Source organism: Oncorhynchus mykiss, chromosome 13, assembly GCF_057628025.1.
Source record: "Oncorhynchus mykiss isolate SJ-2025 chromosome 13, ASM5762802v1, whole genome shotgun sequence".
NCBI lineage: Eukaryota > Metazoa > Chordata > Actinopteri > Salmoniformes > Salmonidae > Oncorhynchus > Oncorhynchus mykiss.
The window spans coordinates 60581371-60598239 of record NC_143034.1 but is presented as its reverse complement, the minus strand read 5'-3'; positions in this window follow the sequence as shown (position 1 = coordinate 60598239).

Genomic DNA, 16869 nt, shown 5'->3' with positions numbered 1-16869 from the left:
GAAAAGTTGTACAAACAAAACAACATCTCTACTCCTGCACAAAATACACTGCTCAAAAAAATAAAGGGAACACTAAAATAACACATCCTAGATCTGAATGAATGAAATATTGTTATTAAATACTTTTTTCTTTACATAGTTGAATGTGCTGACAACAAAATCACACAAAAATGATCAATGGAAATCAAATGTATCAACCCATGGAGGTCTGGATTTGCAGTCACACTCAAAATGAAAGTGGAAAACCACACTACAGGCTGATCCAACTTTGATGTAATGTCCTTAAAACAAGTCAAAATGAGGCTCAGTAGTGTGTGTGGCCTCCACGTGCCTGTATGACCTCCTCAGGATGGTCTCCTGCGGGATCTCCTCCCAGACCTGGACTAAAGCATCCGCCAACTCCTGGACAGTCTGTGGTGCAACGTGGCGTTGGTGGATGGAGCGAGACATGATGTCCCAGATGTGCTCAATTGGATTCAGGTCTGGGGAACGGGTGGGCCAGTCCATAGCATCAATGCCTTCCTCTTGCAGGAACTGCTGACACACTCCAGCCACATGAGGTCTAGCATTGTCTTGCATTAGGAGGAACCCAGGGCCAACCGCACCAGCATATGGTCTCACAAGGGGTCTGAGGATCTCATCTCGGTACCTAATGGCAGTCAGGCTACCTCTCGCGAGCACATGGAGGGATGTGCGGCCCCCCAAAGAAATGGCTGACCCACCGCCAAACCGGTCATGCTGGAGGATGTTGCAGGCAGCAGAACGTTCTCCACGGCGTCTCCAGACTCTGTCACGTCTGTCACATGTGCTCAGTGTGAACCTGCTTTCATCTGTGAAGAGCACAGGGAGCCAGTGGCGGATTTGCCAATCTTGGTGTTCTCTGGCAAATGCCAAACGTCCTGCACGGTGTTGGGCTATAAGCACAACCCCCACCTGTGGACGTCAGGCCCTCATACCACCCTCATGGAGTCTGTTTCTGACCGTTCGAGCAGACACATGCACATTTGTGGCCTGCTGGAGGTCATTTAGCAGGGCTCTGGCAGTGCTCCTCCTGCTCCACCTTGCACAAAGGCGGAGGTAGCGGTCCTGCTGCTGGGTTGTTGCCCTCCTACGGCCTCCTCCACGTCTCCTGGTGTACTGGCTTATCTCCTGGTAGCGGCTTCATGCTCTGGACACTACGCTGACAGACACAGCAAACCTTCTTGCCACAGCTCGCATTGATGTGCCATCCTGGATGAGCTGCACTACCTGAGCCACTTGTGTGGGTTGTAGACTCCGTCTCATGCTACCAATAGAGTGAAAGCACTGCCAGCATTCAAAAGTGACCAAAACATCAGCCAGGAAGCACCTGCAGAACCACTCCTTTATTGGGGGTGTCTTGCTAATTGCCTATAATTTCCACCTGTTGTCTATTCCATTTGCACAACAGCATGTGAAATTTATTGTCAATCAGTGTTGCTTCCTAAGTGGACAGTTTGATTTCACAGAAGTGTGATTGACTTGGAGTTACATTGTGTTGTTTAAGTGTTCCCTTTATTTTTTTGAGCAGTGTATGTGCAAGTATATCGTCGCTAGTGATTTCATCAACTGATTTAGCTTGTTGTAGCCTGCTTGCTGCTCGCTAGCTTCACTGACAAACACAGGGATTGAATGTTAGCTAGCTAGCAAAGGATGTTGGGAACTGCACTGAGAAACACTGTGTAGCTTGTAGCTTGTCACTTATCTAACATAGTTTCACAGATTGCTGATGAAGTTGTTGACATGTTCCCAGCAGTCAGTCCGTAACATTGGGTCAGCTAAAAGCACAGCACACCAGCAGACTCAATAAGGGCAGAGCAGGCTATTCGCGGATGTCACTTGCCTTTCTCTGCCATTTTTCCAACTTAATGACGTACAAAGCACTTTATTACTATACATTTTTTAATTGAACCTTTATTTAACTAGGCAAGTCAGTTAAGAACAAATTCTTATTTACAATGACGGCCAAACTCGGACAACGCTGGGCCAATTGTGCGCCGCCCTATGAGACTTCCAATCACGGCCGGATGTGATACAGCCTGGATTCGAAACAGGGACTGTAGTAACGCCCCTTGCACTGAGATGCAGTGCCTTAGACCGCTTTGCCACTCCGTGGCAAATCATTTGAAAGATGTACATAGAGATATACTAACATTACAGAAATGTTGCGTTATGTACAGTATTTGAACAAAAAAAAATCCCTTTTTCCATTTATGATGAAGATCGTGACCTGTTAGTGGTAGTTTTGTAATAACAGCACTGTGATAAAACATATATATAAAATACATTGTTTTTCAGTAAGGGATTAAAAAAATATATATTAAAAAATTATGTAAAAAAATGGTTGATCTTGTTGCGGACCCCTTCGGTACCTTTTATTTATTTTTTTATTTCACCTTTGTTTAACCAGGTAGGCAAGTTGAGAACAAGTTCTCATTTACAATTGCGACCTAGCCAAGATATAGCATAGCAGTTCGACACAAACAACAACACAGAGTTGCACATGGAGTAAAACAAACATACAGTCAATAATACAGTAGAAAAATAAGTCTATATACAATGTGAGCAAATGAGGTGAGATAAGGGAGGTAAAGGCAAAAAACGGCCATGGTGGCGAAGTAAATACAACATAGCAAGTAAAACACTGGAATGGTAGATTTGCAGTGGAAGAATGTGCAAGGTAGAGATATAAATAATGGGGTGCAAAGGAGCTAAATAAATAAATAAATATAGTAGGGGTGAGGTAGTTGTTTGGGCTAAATTGTAGATGGGCTACGTACAGGTGCAGTAATCTGTGAGCTCCTCTGACAGCTAGTGCTTAAAGCTAGTGAGGGAGATAAGTGTTTCCAGTTTCAGAGATTTTTGTAGATCGTTCCAGTCATTGGCAGCAGAGAACTGGAAGGAGAGCCGGCCAAAGGAAGAATTGGTTTTGGGTGTGACCAGAGAGATAGACCTGCTGGAGCGCGTGCTACAGGTGGGTGCTGCTATGGTGACCAGCGAGCTGAGATAAGGGGGACTTTACCTAGCAGGGTCTTGTAGATGACCTGGAGTCAGTGGGTTTGGCAATGAGTATGAAGCGAGGGCCAACTAACGAGAGTGTACAGGTCGCAGTGGTGGGTAGTATATGGGGCTTTGGTGACAAAACGGATGGCACTGTGATAGACTGCATCCAATTTATTAAGTAGGGTATTGGAGGCAATTTTGTAAATGACATCGCCGAAGTCGAGGATCGGTAGGATGGTCAGTTTTACTAGGGTATGTTTGGCAGCATGAGTGAAGGATGCTTTGTTGCGAAATAGGAAGCCAATTCTAGATGTAACTTTGGATTGGAGATGTTTCATGTGAGTCTGGAAGGAGAGTTCACAGTCTAACCAGACACCTAGGTATTTGTAGTTGTCCACATATTCTAAGTCAGAACCGTCCAGAGTAGTGATGTTGACGGGCGGGCAGGTGCAGGCAGCGATCGTTTGAAGAGCGTTCATTTAGTTTTACTTGTATTTAAGAGCAATTGGAGGCCACGGAAGGAGTGTTGTATGGCTGGATAAGCTCGTCTGGAGGGTTGTTACACAGTGTCCAAAGAAGGGCCAGAAGTATACAGAATGGTGTCGTCTGCGTAGAGGTGGATCAGAGACTCACCAGCAGCAAGAGCGACATCATTGATGTATACAGAGAAGAGAGTTGGTCCAAGAATTGAACCCTGAAGCACCCCCATAGAGACTGCCAGAGGCCCGGACAACAGGCCCTCCGATTTGACACACTGAACTCTATCAGAGAAGTAGTTGGTGAACCAGGCGAGGCAATCATTTGAGAAACCAAGGCTATCGAGTCTGCCGATGAGGATGTGGTGATTGACAGAGTCAAAAGCCTTGGCCAGGTCAATGGTCGGTAATCTGTTTGTTGACTTGGCTTTCGAAGACCTTAGAAAGGCAGGGTAGGATAGATATAGGTCTGTAGCAGTTTGGGTCAAGAGTATCCCCCCCTTTGAAGAGGGGGATGACCGCAGCTGCTTTCCAATCTTTGGGAATCTTAGACGACACGAAAGAGAGGTTGAACAGGCTAGTAATAGGGGTTGCAACAATTTCGGCAGATAATTTTAGAAAGAAAGGGTCCAGATTGTCTAGCCTGGCTGATTTGTAGGGGTCCAGATTTTGCAGCTCTTTCAGAACATCAGCTGACTTGTTTTGGGGAGAAGGAGAAATGGGGAAGGCTTGGGCGAGTTTCTGTGGGGGGGGGGGGGGGGGTGCAGTGCTGTTGACCGGGGCAGGGGTAGCCAGGTGGAAAGCATGACCAGCTGTAGAAAAATGCTTATTGAAATTCTCAATTATAGTGGATTTATCGGTGGTGACAGTGTTTCCTATCCTCAGTGCAGTGGGCAGCTGGGAGGAGGTGTTCTTATTCTCCATGGACTTTACAGTGTCCCAGAACTTTTTTGAGTTTGTGTTGCAGTAAGCAAATTTCTGCTTGAAAAAGCTAGCCTTGGCTTTTCTAACTGCCTGTGTATATTGATTTCTAGCTTCCCTGAAAAGTTGCATATCACGGGGGCTGTTCGATGCTAATGCAGAACGCCATAGGATGTCTTTGTTTTGGTTAAGGGCAGTCAGGTCTGGAGAGAACCAAGTGCTATATCTGTTCCTGGTTCTAAATTTATTGAATGGGGCATGCTTATTTAAGATGGTGAGGAAGGTATTTAAAAAAAATAACCAGGCATCCTCTACTGACGGGATGAGGTCAATATCCTTCCAGGATACCCCGGCCAGGTTGATTAGAAAGGCCTGCTCGCTGAAGAGTTTCAGGGAGCGTTTGATAGTGATGATTGGAGGTCGTATGACCGCTGACCGATTACAGATGCAGGCAATGAGGCAGTGATCGCTGAGATCTTGGTTGAAAACAGCAGAGGTGTATTTAGAGGGCAAGTTGGTTAGGATGTTATCTATGAGGGTGCCCGTGTTTACGGCTTTGGGGTAGTACCAGGTAGGTTCATTGATAATTTGTTTGAGATTGAGGGCATCAAGCTTATATTGTGGGATGGCTGGGGTGTTAAGCATGTTCCAGTTTAGGTCGCCTAGCAGCACAATGTAACGATATTCGTAGGTGGACTGAATGGAAAATGTGCTAGCGCCGGAGTGAAGTGCGACTCTGGCAGCGCCGGATTTAAAAGTAGAAGTTCAAATTGTTTGGGTACAGACCTGGATAGTAGGACAAAACTCTGCAGGCTATCTCTGCAGTAGATTGCAACACCGCCCTCTTGGGCCGTTCTATCCTGTCTGAAAATGTTGTAGTTAGGGATGAAGATTTCAGAATTTTTGGTTGTCTTCCTAAGCCAGGATTCAGACATCCGGGTTGGCAGAGTGTGGTACGTGTTCATGGTAAATTTAATAAAGAAACTGAACACTAGAACAGAAAAACAACAAAGCCATACCAGGCCTAAACATAGAAACACAACACCTAGACATACAACATAGAATACCCACCCACATCACACCCTGACCAAACTAAAAATAGAAACATACAAAGCAATCTACGGTCAGGGCGTGACAGTATCCCCCCCCCCCCCCCCCCCCAAAAAAAAAGGTGCGGACTCCGGCCCATATGGGAGGGTCTGGGTGGGCATCTGTCCGCGGTGGCGGCTCTGGCGCGGGATGTGGACCCCACTTCACCATAGTATTGTCCCACTTAAGGGGCGCCTTTGGAGCGGCAACCCTCGACGCTGACCTCAGACTGGGGACCCTTGCAGTGGGCCCCAAATAGACGCGAGATTCCGGCAGCACCGGACAGGCGGGAGACTCCGGCAGTGCCGGAGTGAAGGGCGACTGTGGCAGCGCCGGAGTGAAGTGCGACTCTGTCAGCGCCGGATTTAAAAGTAGAAGTTCAAATTGTTTGGGTACAGACCTGGATAGTAGGACAAAACTCTGCAGGCTATCTCTGCAGTAGATTACAACACCGCCCTCTTGGGCCGTTCTATCCTGTCTAAAAATGTTGTAGTTAGGGATGAAGATTTCAGAATTTTTGGTTGTCTTCCTGAGCCAGGATTCAGACATCCGGGTTGGCAGAGTGTGTTAAAGCAGTGAATAAAACAAACTTAGGGAGGAGGCTTCTAATGTTAACATGCATGAAACCAAGGCTATTACGGTTACAGAATTCATCAAAAGAGAGCACCTGGGAATAGGAGTGGAGCTAGGCACTGCAGGGCCTGGATTCACCTCTACATCACCAGAGGAACAGAGGAGGAGTAGGATAAGGGTACGGCTAAAAGATACCTAGTGGACTCCAATTTGAGACGCACTGACATAGGCAACTGTGTAGTTCCTGTGTTTACTATAAACAAGTATATTTGTTTATAGCCTACTAGTACAATGAACAGGAACTATAACCTGCTTCACTTATTCCGAGTGTATAGGCCTCTCATATCAAATCTTTAACTACCTGAGCTATGAGCTATGGTCCAGTCTAGCCGGTGTCTCAGTGCTCTATTTTGACCCTGTGATGTCACAGGAGAAGCAGGCAGAGTGTTCTACAGGCAGTGAGAGGCATTTTACTACAGATATTAAAAGAGTTCCAGTGCTATTTTCACCAATTCAAGGTGCTTGTCACCAGTGCTATCTGAAAACTATGTTGCTTCAACACAATACTGATGCATGTTTTTCTGACCTGCCTGTCCCAGTACATTCCAAGAAACACTTGCCTGAATGAATATTTTAAAGGTATGACTGTAACACAAACCTGGTGCAGCCCTGACCCCGCCTGACCTTAATATCAGTGTCTGGCGCACACATACACACACACACACACACACACACACACACACACACACACACACACACACACACAAACACACACACACACACACACACACACACACACACACAAACACACACACACACATCTTAACCTCAGTCTTCAAATCAAATGTTATTTGTAAAATACTTTGTTAACAACAGGTGTAGACTAACTGTGAAATGCTTAGTTACAGGTCCTTTTCCAACAATGCAGAGAGAAAGAAAAAGTAGTAATAAATACACAATGAGTAAGGATAACTTGGCTATGTACACGCGGTACCAGTACAGAGTGGATGTGCAGGGGTACGAGGTCATTGAGGTAGATGTGTACATCTACTGTAACTAGGAATAAAGTGACAGATAGTAAACAGTAGCAGCAACGTATGTGATGTGTCAAAACAGTTAGTGCAAAAAGGGTCAATGCAGATAGTTAAATAGTTCATAAAATAGCTACCCAGACTAACTATTTATGGCTTGTGGGTAGAAGCTGTTCAGGGTCCTGTTGGTTCCAGACTTGGTGCATCAGTACCACTTTCCACGCGGTAGCAGAGAGAACAGTCTATGACGGTTGGCTGGAGTCTTTCTTTTACAGTCCTCCTCTGACACCGCCGGGTATAGAGGTCCTGGATGGCAGGGAGTTCGGCCCCAGTGATGTACTGCAAGCGGTGATACAGCCAGTCAAGATGCTCTAAGTGGTGCAGCTGTAGAACCTTTTGAGGATCTGACTGCCCATGCCAAATCTTTTCAGCCTCCTGAGGGGGAAGAGGCATAGTCGTGCCCTCTTCACGACTGTGTTGCTGTGTGTGGACCACGATCCTTAGTGACGTGGACACCGAACTTGCAGCATTCAACCCTGTCGATGTGACCCGGGCGTGCTCGGCCCTCCGTTTGTCTTGCTGACATTGAGGGAGAGGTTGTTGTCTTGGCACCACACTCCCAGGTCTCTGACCTCCTCCCTATAGGCTGTCTCATCGTCGTTGGTGATCAGGCGATTGTGGGGATCAGGCGTTGGGGATCACCGTCATGTCGTCGGGAAACTTACAGTGCCTTGCGAAAGTATTCGGCCCCCTTGAACTTTGCGACCTTTTGCCACATTTCAGGCTTCAAACATAAAGATATAAAACTGTATTTTTTTGTGAAGAATCAACAACAAGTGGGACACAATCATGAAGTGGAACAACATTTATTGGATATTTCAAACTTTTTTAACAAATCAAAAACTGAAAAATTGGGCGTGCAAAATTATTCAGCCCCTTTACTTTCAGTGCAGCAAACTCTCTCCAGAAGTTCAGTGAGGATCTCTGAATGATCCAATGTTGATCTAAATGACTAATGATGATAAATACAATCCACCTGTGTGTAATCAAGTCTCCGTATAAATGCACCTGCACTGTGATAGTCTCAGAGGTCCGTTAAAAGCGCAGAGAGCATCATGAAGAACAAGGAACACACCAGGCAGGTCCGAGATACTGTTGTGAAGAAGTTTAAAGCCGGATTTGGATACAAAAATATTTCCCAAGCTTTAAACATCCCAAGGAGCACTGTGCAAGCGATAATATTGAAATGGAAGGAGTATCAGACCACTGCAAATCTACCAAGACCTGGCCGTCCCTCTAAACTTTCAGCTCATACAAGGAGAAGACTAATCAGAGATGCAGCCAAGAGGCCCATGATCACTCTGGATGAACTGCAGAGATCTACAGCTGAGGTGGGAGACTCTGTCCATAGGACAACAATCAGTCGTATATTGCACAAATCTGCCCTTTATGGAAGAGTGGCAAGAAGAAAGCCATTTCTTAAAGATATCCATAAAAAGTGTTGTTTAAAGTTTGCCACAAGCCACCTGGGAGACACACCAAACATGTGGAAGAAGGTGCTCTGGTCAGATGAAACCAAAATTGAACTTTTTGGCAACAATGCAAAACGTTATGTTTGGCGTAAAAGCAACACAGCTGAACACACCATCCCCACTGTCAAACATGGTGGTGGCAGCATCATGGTTTGGGCCTGCTTTTCTTCAGCAGGGACAGGGAAGATGGTTAAAATTGATGGGAAGGTGGATGGAGCCAAATACAGGACCATTCTGGAAGAAAACCTGATGGAGTCTGCAAAAGACCTGAGACTGGGACGGAGATTTGTCTTCCAACAAGACAATGATCCAAAACATAAAGCAAAATCTACAATGGAATGGTTCAAAAATAAACATATCCAGGTGTTAGAATGGCCAAGTCAAAGTCCAGACCTGAATCCAATCGAGAATCTGTGGAAAGAACTGAAAACTGCTGTTCACAAATGCTCTCCATCCAACCTCACTGAGCTCGAGCTGTTTTGCAAGGAGGAATGGGAAAAAATGTCAGTCTCTCGATGTGCAAAACTGATAGAGACATACCCCAAGCGACTTACAGCTGTAATCGCAGCAAAAGGTGGCGCTACAAAGTATTAACTTAAGGGGGCTGAATAATTTTGCACGCCCAATTTTTCAGTTTTTGAATTGTTAAAAAAGTTTGAAATATCCAATAAATGTCGTTCCACTTCATGATTGTGTCCCACTTGTTGTTGATTCTTCACAAAAAAATACAGTTTTATATCTTTATGTTTGAAGCCTGAAATGTGGCAAAAGGTCGCAAAGTTCAAGGGGGCCGAATACTTTCGCAAGGCACTGTAATGAGGGTGTGGGAGTCGTGAGTGGACATGCAGTCGTGGGTGAACAGGGAGTGGTTGGATGTGTTGTTGCCTACCCTCACCACCTGGGGGCGGCCCTTCAGGAAGTCCAGGATCCAATTGCAGAGGCAGGTGTTCAGTCCCAGGGTCTTTAGCTTAGTGATGAGCTTGGAGTGCACTATGGTGTTGAAGGCTGAGCTGTAGTCAGTTTATAGCATTCTCACATAGGCATTCTTATTGTCCAGGTGGGAAAGGGCAGTGTGGAGTGCAATAGAGACTACCTGAGCTGTGGATCTGTTGAGGCGGTATACGGATTGGAGTGGGTCCAAGGTGTCTGGGATGGTGGTGTTAATGTGAGACATGACCAGCCTTTCAAAGCATTTTATGGCTACAGATGTGAGTGCTTCGGAGCGATAGTAATTTAGACAGGTTACAATGGCGTTCCTGGGCACAGGGACTATGGGAGTCCACTTGAAACATGTAGGTATTACAGACTGGGTCAGGGAGAGGTTGAAAATGTCAGTGGAGACGCTTGCCAGCTGGTCAGCCCATGCTCTGAGCACGTGTCCTGGTAATCCGTCTGGCCCTGCGGCCTTGTGAATGTTAACCTGTTTAAAGGTCTTACTCACATTGGCTACAGAGAGTGTGATCACACAGTCATCCGGAACAGCTGGTACACTCATGCGTAGTTCAGTGTTGCTTGCCTCGAAGCGAGCATAGTTAGCTAGTCTGGTAGGCTTGAGTCGCTGGGTTTTGTACTAGGATTCGAACTTATCCCAACCAGAAGCCATGGATTACAGTCAACATCTGCACTGAGCTAAAGGCTAGAGCTGCCGCTTTCAAGGAGCGGGACACTAATCATGATGCGTATAAGAAATCCCGCTACGCCCTCCGATGAACCATCAAACAGGCAAGGCGTCGAAACAGGACTATGTACTTACTGTCACTGTGGGGAAAATGTTGTCGATGCACTCATTAATGAAGCCGGTGGCTGATGTGGTAAACTCCTCAATGCCATCAAATGAATCTTCGGACATAATTCAATCTGTGCTAGCGAAACAGTCCTTTAGCTTAAACTGTCATCACCAGGGATTTGGGATACTACTGTGTCACTGCGCGTCTGCACAATGTCATGAGTTCAACTCAGCCTGGCTGGCAGAATGGCTGGATTTATGACTCCTGAAGTCATCCCTTTTGCAGGACATTTTCCATTCAGTCCAGATAATATGGCTATGATAGTAGTTGACAATTGGGGATTTCTCTTCACATAAAATTCTATACACCTTGCATCTTTGGTGTGCATAAACCGATTAGAAAAGTCCCCACAGAGCCCAGTAGAGCCACAGAGCCCAGTAGAGCCACAGAGCCCAGTAGAGCCACATAGCCCAGTAGAGCCACATAGCCCAGTAGAGCCACATAGCCCAGTAGAGCCACATAGCCCAGTAGAGCAAGGGAGCCTCGCCCTGGATTCAAGGGGTGTGCTCTGAGAACGTAAACTGGAGCACAGGAGGGTCGGAGATAGAAAATAAACATGAACATTTTGTAATTATGTCATGGTGTAATTGTGGCCCAAATATATTTTGGCTGGTAAAAACATTTGAGTGGCTTGTAGATTTTTCCATCTACGCCTGACCCTTTCCTACCACACCGACTGGACTTTCATGGACGGCAGTGGCACATACAGTGCCTTCAGAAAGTATTCACAATCCTTTACTTTTTCCGCATTTTGTTGTGTTACAGCCTGAATTTAAAATGGATGAAATTTAGATTTTGTGTCACTGGCCTACACACAATACCCATAATGTCAAAGTGGAATCATGTTCTTTGACATTTTTACCAATTTCTTAAAAATGAAAAGCTGAAATGTCTTGAGTCAATAAGTATTCAACCCCTTTGTTATGGCAAGCCTAAATAAGTTCAGGAGTAAAAATGTGCCTAACAAGTCACATAATAAGTTGCATGGACTTAGTCTGTATGCAAAAATAGTGTTTAACATGATTTTTGAATGATTAGCTCATCTCTGTACCCCACACACACAATTATCTCTAAGGTCCCTCAATCGAGCAGTGACTTTCAAACATTGATTCAACCACAAGACCAGGGAGGTTATACAATGCCTCGCAAAGGGCACCTATTGTAGAAGGGTAAAACAAAACAGACATTGAATAACCCTTTGAGCATAGTGAAGTTATTAATTAGACTTTGGGTGGTGTATCAATACACACAGTCACTACATAGTCACTACTAACTTAGTTGCTGAGAGGAAGGAAACCGCTCAGGGATTTCACCATGAGGCAAATGGTGATTTAAAAAAGTTACAGAGTGTAATGGCTTTGACAGGTGTAAACTGAGGATGGATCAACAACATTGTAGTTACTCTACAATACTAACCTAAATTACAGAGCGAAAAGAAGGAAGCCTGTACAGAATAAAAATATAACAAAACATGCATCCTTTTTGAAATAAGGCACTAAAGTAAAACTGCAAAGAAATTGGCAAAGAAATCAACTTTATGCCCTGAATACAAAGCATTAGGTTTGGGGCAAATCCAACACAACACATAACTGAGTAGCACTCTTCACATTTTCAAGCATGGTGGTGGCTGCATTATGTTATGGGAATGCTTGTCATCGGCAAGGACTAGGGAGTTCTGAAACGGAATAGAGCCCTTACAAATACACATCGACTGGGATATTCTGTAATGATGCCAGTGATCACTGTGCAATTGCTTGTGTTAGAAATACAAAAATGACCAAAGCCAAACCCTGTTATATTTTTAAAATACATTTTAGACAGCTTGATGAGCAAGCGATCTTACATTATCTGTACCATAATATTGACAGAGTAAGTCTGTTTCCCGATGTTGACACTGCCTGGGACTATTTTTATATGACATTTGTGTAGATTTGTGATAAGCATGCCCCTGGGAAGAAGTTTAGAATCAGTGGAAGGGACAGTCCCTGGTTATCAGATAACTTGGCAGAATTAATTAGAAAGAGAAACATCTCTTGGGCTCAAGCTAGACATACAAGTGCTCCTGTTGACTGGGCCTCCTTCAGAGTGCTAAGAAACAAATTCACAGGATTGATCAGGAATTCCAAATCATATTACTATCTAAATGCAGTCACAGAGAACCTAAACAACCCTACCAAGTTCTGGAAGCTAATCAAATCAGTGTCAGGTTCTAATGTATCCTCTGGCCTTCCTGACCATTTAATGATGGATTCTAATGAAGTGAAGGATAAAGCCCATATTGTTGGGTTTTTTAACAAGCACTTCATATCTGCTGGTTCAGTTTTTGATAATGATGGGGCCCAGGCCTCTAATGTAAGCTCTGTTACAGTCAACTATGACATAGGCCCTCATGTGAACCATTTGAACTTTGAGCCTGTTTCTTATACTGATTTCTATAAAGCACTAAAGGCAATAGACACTAAAAAGTCTGCAGGTCCAGACAACTTGGACCCCTACCTCTTAAAGATAGCAGCTGGTATTATTACTGAACCTGTGGCTCACATTTTCAACTTGAGTCTCTTGACCAATTACATACCCAGCATTTGGAAATCAGCTTATGTCCTCCCACTGCTAACGAGTGGAGATCCCTCAGATGCTAAAAACTATGGTCCTATCTCTAAACTCCCTATCCTGGCCAAAGTCTATGAATCCCTAGTGAACTCACAGTTAAAAAACATCTTCATTGAAAAGAACATACTGAGCAGTGTTCAGTCTGGCTTTAGATCAGGACACAGCATCACAACTGCAGCTATGGCAGTGGCAAATTACATCATTAATGGACTTGATAAAAAGACACATTGTGTTGATCTGTTTGTGGATTTCTTAAAGGCCTTTGATTTAGTTGACCATGAATTGTTGCTAGATAGACTCAGAAACATTGATCTCAGTGAAGTGGCAGTAAATTGGTTTAGGAACTATCTTTCTGACAAAACACAATGTGAATATACCAACGATCACAAGTCTAGCTTTCTTGAGATTAATAGAGGTGTGCCCCAGGGTTCCATTTTAGCTCCTGTGTTGTTCTGAATTTGTATTAATGATTTGGGAAATGGGATGCAACCAGCAAAGTTACATCTAATGCAGATGATACAGTTATATATTCATGTGCTCCTTCTCTGGTTCAGGATGTTGAAGAGCTCCAGACTGCTTTTCAGCCACTGCAGGCCTCCCTTTATGGTCTCAAACTGGTCTTGAATATACAAAAAACTAAATTCATGACCTTTACCAGAGCTAGAACTCTGCCAGAGAACATTAGCATTGTCACATTTGGTGGCTTATCCATTGAAAAAGTGTCATCCTACAAATACCTAGGTATTTGTTTGGATGACAAGTTGTCCTTTAAAGTTCATGTAGATAATCTTGTGACAAAGCTTAAATTGTAATTGTGTTTTTATTTAAGCTTGTTCATGCCACTTTTCTCTTTGTAATTGATTATGGTGAATTGGTGTATATGCATGCAAGCTCCTCCGTCTTACAGAGACTGGACTCTGTTGATCATGCAGCCTCCTCCGTCTTACAGAGACTGGACTCTGTTGATCATGCAGCCTCCTCCGTCTTACAGAGACTGGACTCTGTTGATCATGCAGCCTCCTCCGTCTTACAGAGACTGGACTCTGTTGATCATGCAGCCTCCTCCGTCTTACAGAGACTGGACTCTGTTGATCATGCAGCCTCCTCCGTCTTACAGAGACTGGACTCTGTTGATCATGCAGCCTCCTCCGTCTTACAGAGACTGGACTCTGTTGATCATGCAGCCTCCTCAGTCTTACAGAGACTGGACTCTGTTGATCATGCAGCCTCCTCCGTCTTACAGAGACTGGACTCTGTTAATCATGCAGCCTCCTCCGTCTTACAGAGACTGGACTCTGTTGATCATGCAGCCTCCTCCGTCTTACAGAGACTGGACTCTGTTGATCATGCAGCCTCCTCCGTCTTACAGAGACTGGACTCTGTTGATCATGCAGCCTCCTCCGTCTTACAGAGACTGGACTCTGTTGATCATGCAGCCTCCTCCGTCTTACAGAGACTGGACTCTGTTGATCATGCAGCCTCCTCCGTCTTACAGAGACTGGACTCTGTTGATCATGCATCCTTGCGCTTTATTACAAATTCCAAGTCACTCATTCACCATTGCACATTGTACCAAATGCTTTTATTAGGCTGGAACATGTTGTTGTATTGCTGTATGTTTTAAATCTGTAATGTATTGATTGTTGCTGCCTTCTTGGCCAGGTCTCCCTTGAAAAAGAGACTCTGGGTCTCAATGGGCTTTTCCTGGTTAAATAAAGGTTAAATAAAATTTTAAAAAGAGCTAAGCACAGGCAGAATCCTAAAGGAAAACCTGGTTCAGTCTACTTTCCAACAGACACTGGGAGGTAAATTCACATTTTAGCGGAACAATAACCTAAAACACAAAGCCAAACATGCACTGAAGTTGCTAATTAAGACAACATTGAATGTCTGTGAATGACTTAGTTACAGTTTTGACTTAAATCGGCTTGAAAATCTATAGCAAATATTGTACAATCCAGGTGTGTAAAGCTCTTAGAGACTTACCCAGAAAGACTCACAGCTGTAATCGCTGCCAAAGGTGATTCTAACACGCATTGATTCAGGGGTGTGTTTTTACTTTGTCATTATGGGGTATTGTATGTAGATATGTGAGAGAAAACAATCCATTTAATCCATTTTGAATTTAGGCTGTAACACAACAAAATACAGTGCCTTGCAAAAGTATTCGGCCCCCTTGAACTTTGCGACCTTTTGCCACATTTCAGGCTTCAAACATAAAGATATAAAACTGTATTTTTTTGTGAAGAATCAACAACAAGTGGGACACAATCATGAAGTGGAACGACATTTATTGGATATTTCAAAAATTTGTAACAAATCAAAAACTGAAAAATTGGGCGTGCAAAATTATTCAGCCCCCTTAAGTTAATACTTTGTAGCGTCACCTTTTGCTGCGATTACAGCTGTAAGTCGCTTGGGGTATGTCTCTATCAGTTTTGCACATCGAGAGACTGACATTTTTTCCCATTCCTCCTTGCAAAACAGCTCGAGCTCAGTGAGGTTGGATGGAGAGCATTTGTGAACAGCAGTTTTCAGTTCTTTCCACAGATTCTCGATTGGATTCAGGTCTGGACTTTGACTTGGCCATTCTAACACCTGGATATGTTTATTTTTGAACCATTCCATTGTAGATTTTGCTTTATGTTTTGGATCATTGTCTTGTTGGAAGACAAATCTCCATCCCAGTCTCAGGTCTTTTGCAGACTCCATCAGGTTTTCTTCCAGAATGGTCCTGTATTTGGCTCCATCCATCTTCCCATCAATTTTAACCATCTTCCCTGTCCCTGCTGAAGAAAAGCAGGCCCAAACCATGATGCTGCCACCACCATGTTTGACAGTGGGGATGGTGTGTTCAGCTGTGTTGCTTTTACGCCAAACATAACGTTTTGTATTGTTGCCAAAAAGTTCAATTTTGGTTTCATCTGACCAGAGCACCTTCTTCCACATGTTTGGTGTGTCTCCCAGGTGGCTTGTGGCAAACTTTAAACAACACTTTTTTGGATATCTTTAAGAAATGTCTTTCTTCTTGCCACTCTTCCATAAAGGCCAGATTTGTGCAATATACGACTGATTGTTGTCCTATGGACAGAGTCTCCCACCTCAGCTGTAGATCTCTGCAGTTCATCCAGAGTGATCATAGGCCTCTTGGCTGCATCTCTGATCAGTCTTCTCCTTGTATGAGCTGAAAGTTTAGAGGGACGGCCAGGTCTTGGTAGATTTGCAGTGGTCTGATACTCCTTCCATTTCAATATTATCGCTTGCACAGTGCTCCTTGGGATGTTTAAAGCTTGGGAAATCTTTTTGTATCCAAATCCGGCTTTAAACTACTTCACAACAGTATCTCGGACCTGCCTGATGTGTTCCTTGTTCTTCATGATGCTCTCTGCGCTTTTAACGGACCTCTGAGACTATCACAGTGCAGGTGCATTTATACGGAGACTTGATTACACACAGGTGGATTGTATTTATCATCATTAGTCATTTAGGTCAACATTGGATCATTCAGAGATCCACACTGAACTTCTGGAGAGAGTTTGCTGCACTGAAAGTAAAGGGGCTGAATAATTTTGCACGCCCAATTTTTCAGTTTTTGATTTGTTAAAAAAGTTTGAAATATCCAATAAATGTCGTTCCACTTCATGATTGTGTCCCACTTGTTGTTGATTCTTCACAAAAAAATACAGTTTTATATCTTTATGTTTGAAGCCTGAAATGTGGCAAAAGGTCGCAAAGTTCAAGGGGGCCGAATACTTTCGCAAGGCACTGTAAGTCAAGGGGTATGAATACTTTCTGAAGGCACTGTAGGTGATAGTGCACTTGCTTTAAT